This window comes from Gossypium arboreum, chromosome 4, assembly GCF_025698485.1.
Source record: "Gossypium arboreum isolate Shixiya-1 chromosome 4, ASM2569848v2, whole genome shotgun sequence".
Classification (NCBI taxonomy): domain Eukaryota; kingdom Viridiplantae; phylum Streptophyta; class Magnoliopsida; order Malvales; family Malvaceae; genus Gossypium; species Gossypium arboreum.
Window position 1 is genome coordinate 82,610,117 of NC_069073.1, and position 14,593 is coordinate 82,624,709.

Below are 14,593 nucleotides of genomic sequence, written 5' to 3' on the forward strand. Positions count from 1 at the left end.
TATCTGGATATTTTTCCCAAAGAATTACCGGGTTTACCACCTGTTCGGGAGGTAGAGTTTGGTATTGAGCTTGTACCTGGGACTACACCGATTTCAATAGCTCCGTATCGTATGGCACCAACGGAATTGAAAGAACTGAAAACCCAGTTGCAAGAGTTGACGGATAGAGGTTTCGCTCGACCAAGTTTCTCACCTTGGGGTGCACCAGTATTGTTTGTGAAAAAGAAGGACGGAACCATGAGGTTGTGCATCGACTATCGTCAGCTGAATAAAGTGACAATAAAGAATAAATATCCGTTACCGCGTATTGATGATTTGTTTGATCAACTAAAGGGAGCCTCAGTGTTTTCAAACATAGATTTGAGATTGGGTTATTATCAGTTGCGAATCCGAGATTCGGATATACCCAAAACTGCTTTCAGAACGAGATACGGTCACTACGAATTCCTAGTGATGCCGTTTGGGCTCACTAATGCCCCCGCGGTATTTATGGATCTGATGAATCGGATCTTCAGACCGTATTTAGATCGGTTTGTAGTTGTGTTTATCAATGATATTTTGGTCTATTCGAGAAATGAAACCGATCATGCTGAACACCTGGGATTAGTGTTGCGAATTTTACGGGATAAGCAGTTATATGCTAAGTTCAGTAAGTGTGAGTTCTGGTTAAGAGAGGTTAGCTTCTTAGGACATGTGGTATCTGCATCGGGTATTCGAGTTGATCCGAGCAAAATTTTAGCCATACTTAACTGGAAGCCTCCGAGAAATATTACTGAAGTTCGGAGCTTTTTGGGACTCACCGGTTACTACAGACGCTTTGTAAATGGTTTCTCGATGATAGCCACACCAATAACGAAACTACTTCAGAAAGATGTTAAGTTTGAATGGATAGAAAAATGTCAGAAAAGTTTCAATCAATTGAAAACTTATTTGACTGAAGCTCCAGTACTACTGCAGCCCGAATCAGGCAAGGAATTTGTCATCTACAGTGATGCATCCTTACTTGGGTTGGGTTGTGTATTGATGCAAGAAGGTCGAGTTGTGGCCTATGCGTCGAGACAATTGAAGCCACATGAGAAAAATTATCCGACCCATGATCTCGAACTAGCTGCCATCGTATTCGCTTTGAAAATATGGCGACATTACTTATTTGGCGAGAAGTGCCATGTATATTCGGATCACAAAAGTCTCAAATATTTGATGACTCAAAGAGACTTGAATCTGCGACAAAGACGTTGGCTCGAGCTGTTAAAAGATTATGAGCTTGTCATTGACTATCACCCGGGAAAGGCTAATGTGGTTGCGGATGCCTTAAGTCGTAAATCATCTTTGCTTGCTTTACGACGATGAATGTACACTTGTCATTCTATCCGACAATGTGTTAGTAGCTGAATTAAAGGCCAAACCATTGTTGATTCATCAAATTCGTGAAGCTCAGAAAGTCGATGATGAATTGGTTGCAAAACGGGCTGAATGTGTTTCGAATATGGAATCAGAGTTTCAAATTGATGATGACGATTGTTTGAGGTTCAGAAGTCGTTTGTGTGTTCCAAGAAATTCAGAACTTATTTCGATGATTCTGAACGAAGCTCATTGTAGCCGAGTGTCAATTCACCCGGGGAGTACGAAAATGTACAACGATCTGAGACGTCAGTTTTGGTGGCATGGTATGAAATGAGACATTTCCAAATTTGTTTCGAAGTGTTTAATATGTCAACAAGTGAAAGCGGAACATCAAGTGCCTACAGGTTTACTTCAGCCGATCATGATACCTGAATGGAAATGGGATCGAGTCACGATGGATTTTGTATCTGGGTTGCCAGTGTCGGCAAGTAAGAAAGATGCGATTTGGGTTGTTGTTGATAGACTGACTAAGTCGGCTCACTTTATCCCCGTACGTACGGATTTTTCATTGGATAAACTAGCTGAATTGTATGTTTCTCAGATTGTAAGATTACACGGGTACCTATTTCTATTGTGTCGGATAGAGATCCGAGGTTCACCTCGTGATTTTGGAAGAAATTGCAAGAAGCCTTGGGTACCAAGTTGCATTTTAGCACCGCTTTTCATCCACAGACTGATGGTCAATCCGAGCGGATAATTCAGATACTCGAGGATATGTTGAGATGTTGCATCCTTGAGTTTAGTGGTTCATGGGAGCGGTATTTACCTTTGATTGAATTCGCTTACAACAATAGTTTTCAATCAAGCATTAAGATGGCACCTTACGAGGCTTTGTAAGGTCGTAAATGCCGTACACCATTGTTTTGGACCGAACTCGGTGAAAGTAAAATTTTCGGAGTTGATTTGATTAAAGATGCTGAGCAGAAAGTAAAAGTAATACGTGAGAGTCTGAAGGCAGCATCAGATCGTCAGAAGTCGTACGCGGATTTAAAACGAAGAGATATTGAGTATCAGGTGGGAGACAAAGTGTTTCTTAAAGTTTCACCTTGGAAAAAGATACTCAGATTTGGCCGTAAGGGCAAACTGAGTCCGAGGTTCATAGGGCCGTATGAAATATCCGAACGAGTTGGTCCAGTGGCATATAGATTGATTTTACTCCCTGATCTCGAGAAGATTAACAAGGTTTTTAATGTTTCGATGCTTCGACATTATAGATCTGATCCTTCGCACATAATAAATCCCTCCGAGGTTGAAATTCAAGCCGATATGAGTTATGAAGAAGAACCGATTCGTATCCTAGCTCGTGAAGTAAAAGAGTTGCGAAACAAAAGGGTTCCGTTAGTAAAGGTGTTGTGGCTCAAACATGGAATCGAAGAAGCTACATGGGAAACCGAGGACTCTATGAAAGAACGATACCCAAACCTATTTACCGGTAAGATTTTCGGGGACGAAAATTTCTTAAAGTGGGGAAGAGTTGTGACAGCCCTAAATTGACCCTAGTCGAAAAGTGGTTTCGGGACCGCTAAACCGAGTCACCGAAGTATTTGAATATGATATTTATTGTCTAAAATATGTGAATATGAATGTGTGAAAGTTTTAAGCTTCGATTTAGTCGATTGCATATGAATTTAGTTAATAGGACTTATGTGTGACACTTTTGAAATGTGATAGGTTAATCTATAAGGATCTATTAAAGCATGTAGTGAAAACAATGGTTTTGCATGTCAAATACTCCTTTTTTTTATACATAGTGGCCGGCCATGATGGTACATATATTAAAATATGTAGTAAATCTTAATTAAATGGTTATTATTTTATGTAAAAGAAAGGAAATAAATGAAAGAAATAATAAGGATAATAAAAGAAAAGATGAATGAAAGGGTGATGAAAAGAAAAGGAGAAATCGGTTCTTCTTGGCCGAAATGAAAAGAGGAAGAAGGGAGGGAAGCATTCGGTCATCTTAGGTTAATATTAAGGTAAGGAGTTTATACTAGTTCTTGAAATTTTAGTTGATCTTGGGTGAGATATCAAGTTATTTTTGTAACCCATGTTGAAATTTTGATTTTGGAATGAGTAACGTTTTCGGCTATGGTAATTAACAAGGGTGATGGTTGTTGTTTCATGCTAAATCTAGATGAACAATGATAGTTTGCTTATATCTTGATATTTATGAGTTCCTTTCTTGGTTCTACCTTAAACCCATGAAGTATATTTTTATTTGGTGTTGTTGGAGGTTTCGGTCATGGGTAGAAAAAAAAAAAGAAAACTATAGATTTTGAGATTTATGATAGAAATTAATGAGTGAGAGTTGGATAGATATTATGATGTTAAAATTCATGGGATTATAAGCTTGTAAGTTTGATGGTGAAATTTATGCTTTGTAAGGGTAAATGGTTTAAAAGGAGCATTCGGCCATGATGTAAAATTATGATGAAGTGATGTTAAATGTTTTGAATATTGAGTATATATTGTTATAAGTTGAATTTAAGGTTTGTTAAATTGTCTTTGTCATTGCCGAATGTGTGTATAGTTAAAGAAAATTTGTTAAAGTGCTTAGTTAATTGATATTAGGTTAATGATATGTGTATTCGGTCATAAAGGTGTACATGAGGAAATGTTAAATTGATTGTATTAAATTGCTTAATGTGATTAAAAATGCGTATGACCATTTTGTATTTGAGGTAAAAGTAGCTATATGACCTATTAAATTTCTTGTCATATTCGGCCATAAGCTAGCATAATGAGACTTTAATAAGTTAAATTTGTCTGAATTAGCTCAAGAGCTTAGAGGATCAAAGTTGGATAAGGGAAAGGAAAAAGTGATTGAATAGCTGTCGAAATCGTTCGACAACATCCGAGGTAAGTCTTTGAGTAATGGAACGTAGTTTATGATTTGATTAAGTTATGACGTATAAGCATAACAAATAAACGGTGATATAATGATTCTATTTGAATTATATGTCGAGATAATTAGTTTATACTAATGACGGGTAGCCGAATGTGCATAGAGATCATGTCATAAAGCAAATCAAATCATGCTCTTTGTATGTGGCTATTGAGCCGAAAAATGGGAATGGTTGACAAGTGTCTTGTGTTTGAGTTCTAGTGATGAAAATGAAATATAGATGTGATATGATTTATTGATATATGTGCATGAATATTCAGATGGTAACCGGGCTAAGTCCCGAAGGCATTTGTGCTAGTGACTAATTCCGGGCTAAGTCCTGAAGGCATTTGTGCAAGCTACTATATCCGGGCTAAGTCCCGAAGGCATTTGTGTGAGTTACTATATCCGGGCTAAGTCCCGAAGGCATTTGTGCGAGTTACTATATCCGGGCTGAGTCCCAAAGGCATTTGATCGAGTAGCTATATCCGGCTAAATCCCGAAGGTACTTGATTTGGGAATGAGCGATCTTGCTGTAATACTTTCAATTAATACGCTCGTAAAATCCCAACGATGAGGTATGTTTCGTATATGCATTGGAATAGTTGATTCCTTTTAAATAGTATTCGCTCAATCGATTAACAAGCTTCCGGCCTTTAGCCAAGTTGATTCCTTATGTATGAATATAAGGGTTGGAAATGTGAAGTAGGTATGATTTTGAGAATATGTGTATATGAAATTATTCGTTTAGTCATATGAATGCTATACTTCGGTTGTGCATGATTTCATTACTCAAACTTACTAAGCATTAAATGCTTATTCCGTTGCTTTGATTCTCTGTTTTATAGATTTTGCTCGTCAGCTATCGGACTCGGGAGTGTTAAAGTCGAAGTCGCCCACACTATCAAAGCCCTTTTGGTACTCTTTTAGTTGAAATCTGATAATGGCATGTATAGGACTACCCTTTGTTGTTAGTCAAGTACCTTTGGTAATGTATATATTTGGATAGCCATGCGAAAATGGCTTATATATATATTGAGCATAGCATTATAATCATTTTGTATGTTGTTCATTGAGTGGTATGGAAATGTTTGGTAACAATTAGCCATTGGAATGGTTAATCACGATCATTTTGGTGCTATGTATGACAAAATTCTAGTTGATCCATGGAAAACCATGAAATAGGTAAAGTTTACCTTAAAAATAGATGCTGACAGCAGCAGTGATGTGGATTTGAAAAATTGATAAAAATACTAGGAATGGAATTAATGGTGAATAAATCATGTAATCGAACCTTGATGAATCTATTTTCATATGAAAGTAACGAAATGATCATATGAGCCGTATTTTATGACATGTTTAAGTTTTCGTGAAACAGGGCCAAAGCAATTTCTGGATCCCCTGTTCTGACTTTGGAAATTCACTATAAATTAATCAGTGATAATTAGAAGTCATGCCCTATATGTACAGATTCCTTTTCGAGTATAGTTTCTTTAGAAACAAACGTCATAAGTATTGAAGCCTTGTACAGGGAGATATCTAAATTGTAATGCATGAAGGTCAGAGTAGTCGAACCCTAAAACAGGGGAGACTTTAACTAATAAACTATACTAATTTGCCTGACCAAAAAATCTAGAAAAAAAATTATAGATGGATATATGAGTCTAGTTTCAGGGAAAATTTACGGAATCAGTTTTCAAGTTTTGGAACTCGAGATATGATTTTTAAGGTGACAGTGACGCAGTTAGCCAGCTTGTCTGGAAATTTTAAAATGAACTGTATAAATAATTGAATTAAGTCCGTTAACACCTCGTGTTCGACTCCGGCGACGGTCTCGGGTACGGGGCGTTAAAATCATATCATGCAACGCTCACCATGGAGCTACTCACAAGCTTGCTCATATAAGCTATCGATCAAGGTGTAACTACACGGACTGCTCACAAAAGCTGTCAGGTATCCGACCACTCAAGGATTACCTAGCCATCGGTAGGACACACAAGACCATTACTTGGAACTCAATCACATGTATCCAATCCACTATGAACTCGGACCACTCAACGAGCTCAGATGCCACATATATCACGAACCCAGACCACTCAACGAGTTCGGACTTCTTAATTCCTAGTGACATGTCACTTGTATCCTAAACTATTCCTAAGGATCAAACGGGATTTTTCTCACTTGCACATTGCACCTCTATTGCACTTGCGAGTGACATCGTGGATAGCGACCATAATATTATTCATGCTTAGAATAGCTCCATTAAACATGGCATACATAATAGCAATAATATAATTATCACATAATATTAACACAACATAACATACCACATTGTCACATTATTTACACATGTACTTACCTCGGTACAAAAATTATAGTAATTAAGCCTAATCGTCGTATACTTTATTCTTTTCTCGATCAAGACCCGATTCACATTTTTCTTGATCTATAATGTCAAATTTTGCTTGATTATTAATCACATTACGCAAATCGATCCATAATTCATGCTTTGGTAAAATTACCTTTTTACCCTTATCTTTCCATTTATTTATGATTTAGTCCCTAGGCTCGTAAAATGAAATGCATACATTTTCTTGGTTACTAAAGCCTAGCTGAACCTTTACTATGCTCATATCATCCCATATTTTCCTTTATTTCACATTATTACTACTTACTTTTACACTTTTACAAATAAGTCCCCTTTTTAGGTGTTTTCACTAATAATCACCTAGTAAAAGGTGTTTATCATGCATCAAACATTCATATTCCTCCATTAATCAACAAAATACATGCATGTTACACATGGGTCAAATTTCATACATGAACCCTAGCTCAAAATATAGCTAGAAATGGGTAGATCATGCTTCAAAGACTTCAAAAATACAAAGAATATTAAAAACGAGGCTAGGGGGCACTTACAATCAAGCTTGGAAATGTTGAACAAAACCCTAGCTATGGCTATTGAGAAATTCGACTAGCACATGGAGAAGATGGACACATTTTTGCTTTGATTTTCCCTTTTTATTCTTTTAATTACCAAATGACCAAAATGCTCTTAGGGTCTTTCTTTCAAATTTTTCCTATACATGTTCATTTTTTTCCAAAATTATAGAAATTGGTCAAATTGCTAATTAGGACCCTCTAATTCATAATCTAAAGCAATTTCATACATAAATCTTCTAGAATGCAAGTTCTGCATTTTATTCAATTTGGTCCCTAAAATTCAATTAGACATTTTACGCATAGAATTTCTTCACGAAACTTTCACCTAAGCATGCATTCATATTATAAATCTCATAAAAATCATAAAATAATTATTTCTATCTTGAATTTGTGGTATCAAAACCACTATTCCAACTAGGCCTTAATTCGGGATGTCACTGTGCCTCCTCAAATTTATTAGGAAAAATTTCCAAGACTCGAAGCACTCACGTTCCACGATGGAAAAAGCGATCGGAAGTACATTTCGACTGTCGTCTTGTGCAACAGCAATCAGGGGTATTTACGTGTATTTACCATACAACCATGTCCCGTCCACTTGCACCATCGGCTTGCAATAAAGGAAGGCCCTAACACACAGTTCGAACGTCCAAAACAATCAGTGAAAAACTCGTTTCCCCAATTGTATCTCCCCGTCTGGGCCTTTATATGCTAGTGTTTGCAAATCAATCACTATCCCGGGCACATACTCTTGCATCCGGTCTATCCACCCTTGAAGCTCGTTGTTTGACGCATCCCAGTCACCATATAATTCTCGCATCACCATTTACTTTGCCCACCATGCCTTTCGGTACGACACTTTATACTTGAATCGAGCTTGCATGTCCAAAATAAGGACTGACACCTGACTGGTGGGCGACTCTTTCACCAAAGGGATGATGCAGTTGCATATAGTTTTTACATCTAACTTTCCATGGTCTTCCAACATACGAGCGATCGTGCATGTGTGTAGACCTTCTAGTTTCCTTATCATCCACATCTGTGTCCATGACATTAACGCGGCTCAGACACGCCACTTGACGATTTCCAACATTTTCTTACGTACAAAGACTGCGTCGACTTCGTTACTTTATAATCCACACCTAACTTCAAGCTAAGTTGTTTTATAGCACGTAAACAATTTTTTTTTTTTGTTATCGAATTGTTGTCCTACAAACAACTCTTTATCGCCGAATTCTTCGTCAAGTAGGTGAGCCTGCACAATATTTGTATATTCTGGGAACTCGCATGTAAGAGCCGCGTCAGGATCCATGTCGGTCATGAAGGACCATGGATTATTTCTTATAACTATACCAGCCCGTGCTCCTGGCCAAATGGGGGTTTGTATTTTCACCCTCCACCGGCCCTTCATCATCTATGTCTTCATGGATGTCATCCAAATTGAGGTCACTGAAATCATCGTTTGGATCATGGTGGGACTAATCATCATTATCGAACCCTTCATCACCATCTTTTATGGTGGCCAACACCTCGGATGGATCTCTAGACAAGGACACAAGTTTAGGATGTTATATGAACATCCATTGGTGTTTGGATTTTCAAGAGTTGTCATTGACCGTCCAAAACCTGACTGATCTTCCCAGGAGATGTTAAGATCAAAATCAATTTTAGAGCGCTGGCTTGCTGGAATTACAACTTGAATGGCATCTGGTTCAACTATCTCCGCGAACAACTCAATCAGGTTGGGATTTTCTATATCAAAGGGGAATAAATTGCTATCATTTTCCCTAGATCATCATCATCGTCAAGCTCCATTTCTGAGAACTTTAGCAGATCAGTTGAAACCAAAAATTTGTAAAACAGTCTCACCATTTGCTTTCCGCAACGGCTTGCTATATTTGTACTGATTTTTCATTTTAAATCCGACAGCGAAACACCTTTGTTGAATCTTATTCCTATTTTTTTCCGACTTTGAAATACACAACCTTCTTCAATTGTATTTTTCATTTCTCCATCGAAATGAACATAAACAAACAAAAATGGGGAACTCATCTTAAAAAAAAATTGCTTTCTTCTTGACAAAGAAAAAACTAAACTTTTTAAAGAAAACAAAAACTCAAATGGAAGATAAAATACCTATATATATCAGATAAATTTGGTGTCGACCATTACATAACCAGCACCCAAAAAAAATTTTTACATCTCTGGTGCCGACCATCAATGTACCAAAGTAAAAAAAAAAAAATTAATTTTTTTACTAGTCTAGTGTCAGCCATTAGAAGGCCAGAACAAAAAAAAATGCATTGGGACACGAAAAAAGTTCCTGGTGCCGGCCATTCGAAGACTAGGACCAATTTTTTTTTTTCCATATTGGCACTCTGGTGCTGGCCATTACAAGGCCAACACTAAAAAAATTTGAAATTTTTGTCATACTTGGTGCCGGCCATTAGAAGACCAGCACCAATTTTTTTTTTAAATATTGGTACTCTAGTGCCGACCATTACAAGGCCAGTACCAAAAAAATTTGATTTTTTTTCATAATTGGTGCCGACCATTAGTAGACCAGGACCAAAAAAATTTATTTTTTTTAAATACTGGTAGTCTGGTGGCGGCCATTACAAGGCCAGCACCAAAAATTTTGAATTTTTTTTTTCATACTGGGGCCGGCAATTAGAAGGCTAGAACAAAAAAAAAATTAAATAGTGTTAGTCTGGTGCCGGCCATTACAAGGCCAACACCAAATTTTTTTTTAAAATACTCGTATTTTTGTATACCAGTATGATACGATTTTAAAAAGAAAATACCCTGGTGCCGGCTATTGGAAGGCCAAAACCAAAAAAATCATTTTTTTAAAACCTGACACAACTATCAAGCAATCATAAGGCCAAAATACGAGGTGATGCCGGCCATTAGAAGGCCAAAACCTCGTTCTACTGTTCATTTCAGGTCATTTTGGTGATTATTTTTGAACTTGGGTCATTTTTGTAAATATCAAAATTTTTTGGGTCAGTTTAGTAAAATAGCCTTATTAGTAATAATATTATTAGTTACTTTTTTAAACTAACATAATATATATATAGATGATTTGATTTTAATTTGTATTATTTTTTAGAAATTATTTTTATCATACTAATATTTTTATAGTAATTAATATTTTTAAATATATAAATTATATAATTATGTAAGTACAACTTGTACTACCAAACATGACATAGGAATTACGATATACTTATACTTTGTCGGTTAAACACGTATAATGATTTATTTTATTTTTTTGTAATTACAAGAGAGTGTAATTATTATCAAATGCACCTAGTAATTACACTATCATTTAATTACTTTATGTTATCTAAGAAAACCCTAAATTATTTTATTACATATAATAAGATAATAATTCAAAAAATACTACGGTCCCTCTAATAATTATTGTAGGTCATATTCTAGTTTTGAACCATTTTGAACATGAATATCTGCATACTATAAATAGCCAATGACATATAATTGTGTAAGGGGCACTGAAACTCCCAATAAACCTCTTACTATACTTAGCAAAGAAAATTGTATGAACACAAATAGCCATGTGCAACTGAAGATAAGCTTTTCATCAGTAGTTCTTCTGTTTGGAAAGGTGAATTATTGTGGGAAGTCCAATATTTGGGTCGTGTAATTAATGGCTCCTCAACACTCAATCTTCTTCGTGCTTAGTTTGCTTCTTGGCATTTCTTCTGCTATTGATGGTACGATCATGTTCTTGCAGCGTTTCCATTTGGAAAGTCATAGTATATATGTTTTGAATTCCAAACTCACTTCTTGATATATTTTTTCCCTTTTTGTTGGGTTAGTTATTAAAGAAATGGAATTTTGTTATTCAGACAACGACGGCCTTGACAAGTGGGGAAAATTGGATCCAACATTCTCACCATGTTCCTCAGGGCAAAGGCAATCTCCCATAAACATTCAAAGGAATCTGACGGTCCACAACAAATTATTGAAACCTTTAACCAGGAACTACAAACATGTAAATGCTACGCGGGTTAACAAAGGCTACAGTGTTGGGGTTGATTTCTAAGCAATTCCTAATTGCCAATCATTCATCATATTTAGGATGGTATGTAGAAAATTGATGAATATTGTGAATGCAGGTGCATTTCGAGTAATATCCTTGAGATTTATGGATTGATGGCAAAAACTGTAACACCCCTATCTCGTAACCGTCGCCGGAATAGGTAAGGGGCATTACCGGACTTGTAACTCATGTCAGAACAGTAAAATTTTGAACTTTTTCTCGAAATAAAGATCATTCATGTAAATAAGTACTAAGCACCGCCAGGGATGAAATTTAAACTTCTCTAAGTAAACATTCAAAAGATGCCATTTTCGCCTGGTTTATATACATTAACCAAAATATTCTTCCGCCACTAGTCTATTCTATACATGCCATAAGATAATCCAAAACATAGCAGTACCAAGTAGTGGATAGTGATAGTGTGACTAGTTGCTGACGATCCTCGAGCCTGTAGCTTCCAAATGAGATCTATAAAACAGAGGAAATAAAGTAAACGGAGTAAGCTTTTGTAAGCTTCGTAAGTCTTAAGCAATTTAAAACCAGTGAACTCAAATATAACCAATCGGTTTATTTGATTCACACATAACATTTCATTTCATATCTATAGTTATCCTCATCGGACAAATCAAAATTTATATCTCACAATATCCTATAGTATTTCTCCATAACCGAATACTCACATATTCATATGGCATTTTCATATTTGCTTTTCACTTTACAATCATGATTTAATTCTGATGGGTCTAACATGTACAAGTATTTATCACATACCTGACCAACCAAATTAAAAGTTGATCTTACGAATTCTCATATAACCTCTTTCTAGGTATACTACCCTTTTTGGCTGAATATACACAATTACGTAATACACAATAAGCAGATAATTTCTCACTTGATAGTGATCTCTTATAAACATACGTACATTACATATTTTCACCTAACTTTTCACATTGACCAAATGCACAATAATCATAGAACAGTCTTATTGCTTTACTCACATATGCATCACATAACGACCTTGTGATTTAGTCCAAATCAAGCTTAAATATAATCTCAAAATACATACCTGACCAACTTAACGCATTGAACATATTTATTACCAATTGTTACTGTGAAGTCGTATAATCTTACGTTTTACTCGAATCTTCGGCGAGTCCTTTAGCTCGAATAATCCCCTCACGTAGTTATCGGGTCTTACCCGGACAAAATCTCCACACGTAGTCGTCGGGTCTTACCCGAACATAATCTCCACACGTAGTCATCGGGTCTTACCCGGACATAATCTTCACACGTAGTCATCGGGTCTTACCCGGACATATTTCCAAGTTTCATGTACATTTAATCACATGTTACAACATTCACATCGACTGTCATATTTGTAATTCATTTGCCTCATCAAATATCTAATAATACACACCTTTCGCATTTGGTCATTCGGCCACAATATACACACATCTCATACATATTTCACATTAGCTATTCAGCTTTACCACATATATATATCTCATATATATTTCACATTAGCCATTCGGCTTTACCACATATATATATCTCATACATATTTCACGCTAGCCATTCGGCTTTACCACACATATATATATTTATCTTGTACATCAATTTCAGCAATAGCTTATAAGCAACTCAAATAGTTTCATCAATGTTTACAACAAAATCACATATTCACTACAAGTTGTTTTCCTGAGCAATAGTCACTAAATTATTTATAACTGGAGCTACAAAACTCAAAATCAATTGCCATTAATTTTCCATGAATATAGACTCGTATATCTTCCATCCATAAAATTTTCAAAATTTTGGGTTTGGCCAATCAATACCAGATTTTCTTAAAGTTTCCCTTTTCACTTGTTTGACTAATCGACCACTCTTCATTACTTAATCAAATTTCTCATTGTACGTAATTCAAATATGTTCTATTTGATTTCATTTGAAACTAGACTCATTGAGTCTAAGCATATAAATTTTATCTTATAGCCATTTTTGTACAAATTATAATGATTTTCTAAAAATAGAATAGGGATTTCAAGTCATTCGATAATCGTCTCACACAACTTTAAATATCTCTTTATAGGAAATTTCTTTGCTTACACGGTCTCTTTTATAAGAAACTAGACTAATTAAGCTTTGATTACATATTTTATTCAGCCTATAATTCCACACCAACAATTTATAGTGATTTTCTAAAATCACGTTACTGCTGTTGTCCTAAGCAAATTATTACAATTTGCTCTTAAATTTCCAAGTCCAAACACTTATGAACTTACCATTTGAGTTTAAGACGTATCATGGCCATATCATATCTTACTAAATCAACTCATTATGTCCTATTATGATTGAATTTACTCAACGTTTAATCTCTTAAAACTTACCTCGAATGTCATTGAACAATTACGGGTTGATTGATCAACTAGTTTCGCTTTCCCTTTATCCAAAATTGGCTCCTTATGCTCTTGAGCTTGATTAACAAATTCAACTTATCACATCTCTATTATTTAAAACCACATTCGGCACATACACAAAATAAAAAAAAAAACATTGATAAGTCTCAAAACACAAACAGCACTTATCAAAGTCATCTAATTTACACACTTCACATGGCACTACTACATTCATTAACCTTACTTTCATACAACCAATCTTCATTGACTGAATGCTCCCACACTTATATATATATACTCTTAGACCGTAATATAACATCTAGTGCACATGCTGCTCATATAGCCGAATATCACTTAACTAATTAATAAAAAATCTTTTAATACTTAATTCCACAAGTCCATTCGGCATTAGCTCATCCAACTTATATTTTCCATTGACAACCTCTATAACTACAATTTATTCACATTCTTATTCATGCTACATTCGGCCATTGTAAAAAAAAATATATAAATAATTACACAATGATCGCTTTAGTCGATTATAAATTCTCAATTAAATCACATATATCATTTACAAGCTCAAACTCATCCTTTACCTCATTTCTCTCTTTAATTCATATTCGAACACTCAATTATACCTTAACTTATCCATTTCTTTCATTTAAACAACCCACATAACTTATTCATTCATGAACACATTCGGTACTATGCATGTTTACAAATATTTCTTGGCACCTTTATCACATTTTCAAAATCGGCATAACCATGTTACCAATCTAATACGTCAAAATTTACTTATCCAAGACTACATTCAGCATATATTTATTCACATAAACACAATAGCCGAACTCTTCATGAAGTTACCGAGACTCATCATTTGCTATTTCACACACACTCACATCC

At 35.5% G+C, this 14,593-nt stretch overlaps 1 long non-coding RNA gene across 1 annotated transcript; it reads left to right on the forward strand.

Annotated features, from left to right (window-relative positions):
• The first annotated feature begins 10,828 nt into the window (after positions 1-10,828).
• On the forward strand, positions 10,829-11,297 carry LOC128291688 (uncharacterized). The gene is made up of 2 exons (XR_008281508.1): positions 10,829-10,965; positions 11,101-11,297. It is a non-coding gene; the product is annotated as an uncharacterized LOC128291688 (long non-coding RNA).
• Positions 11,298-14,593: the final 3,296 nt, after the last annotated feature.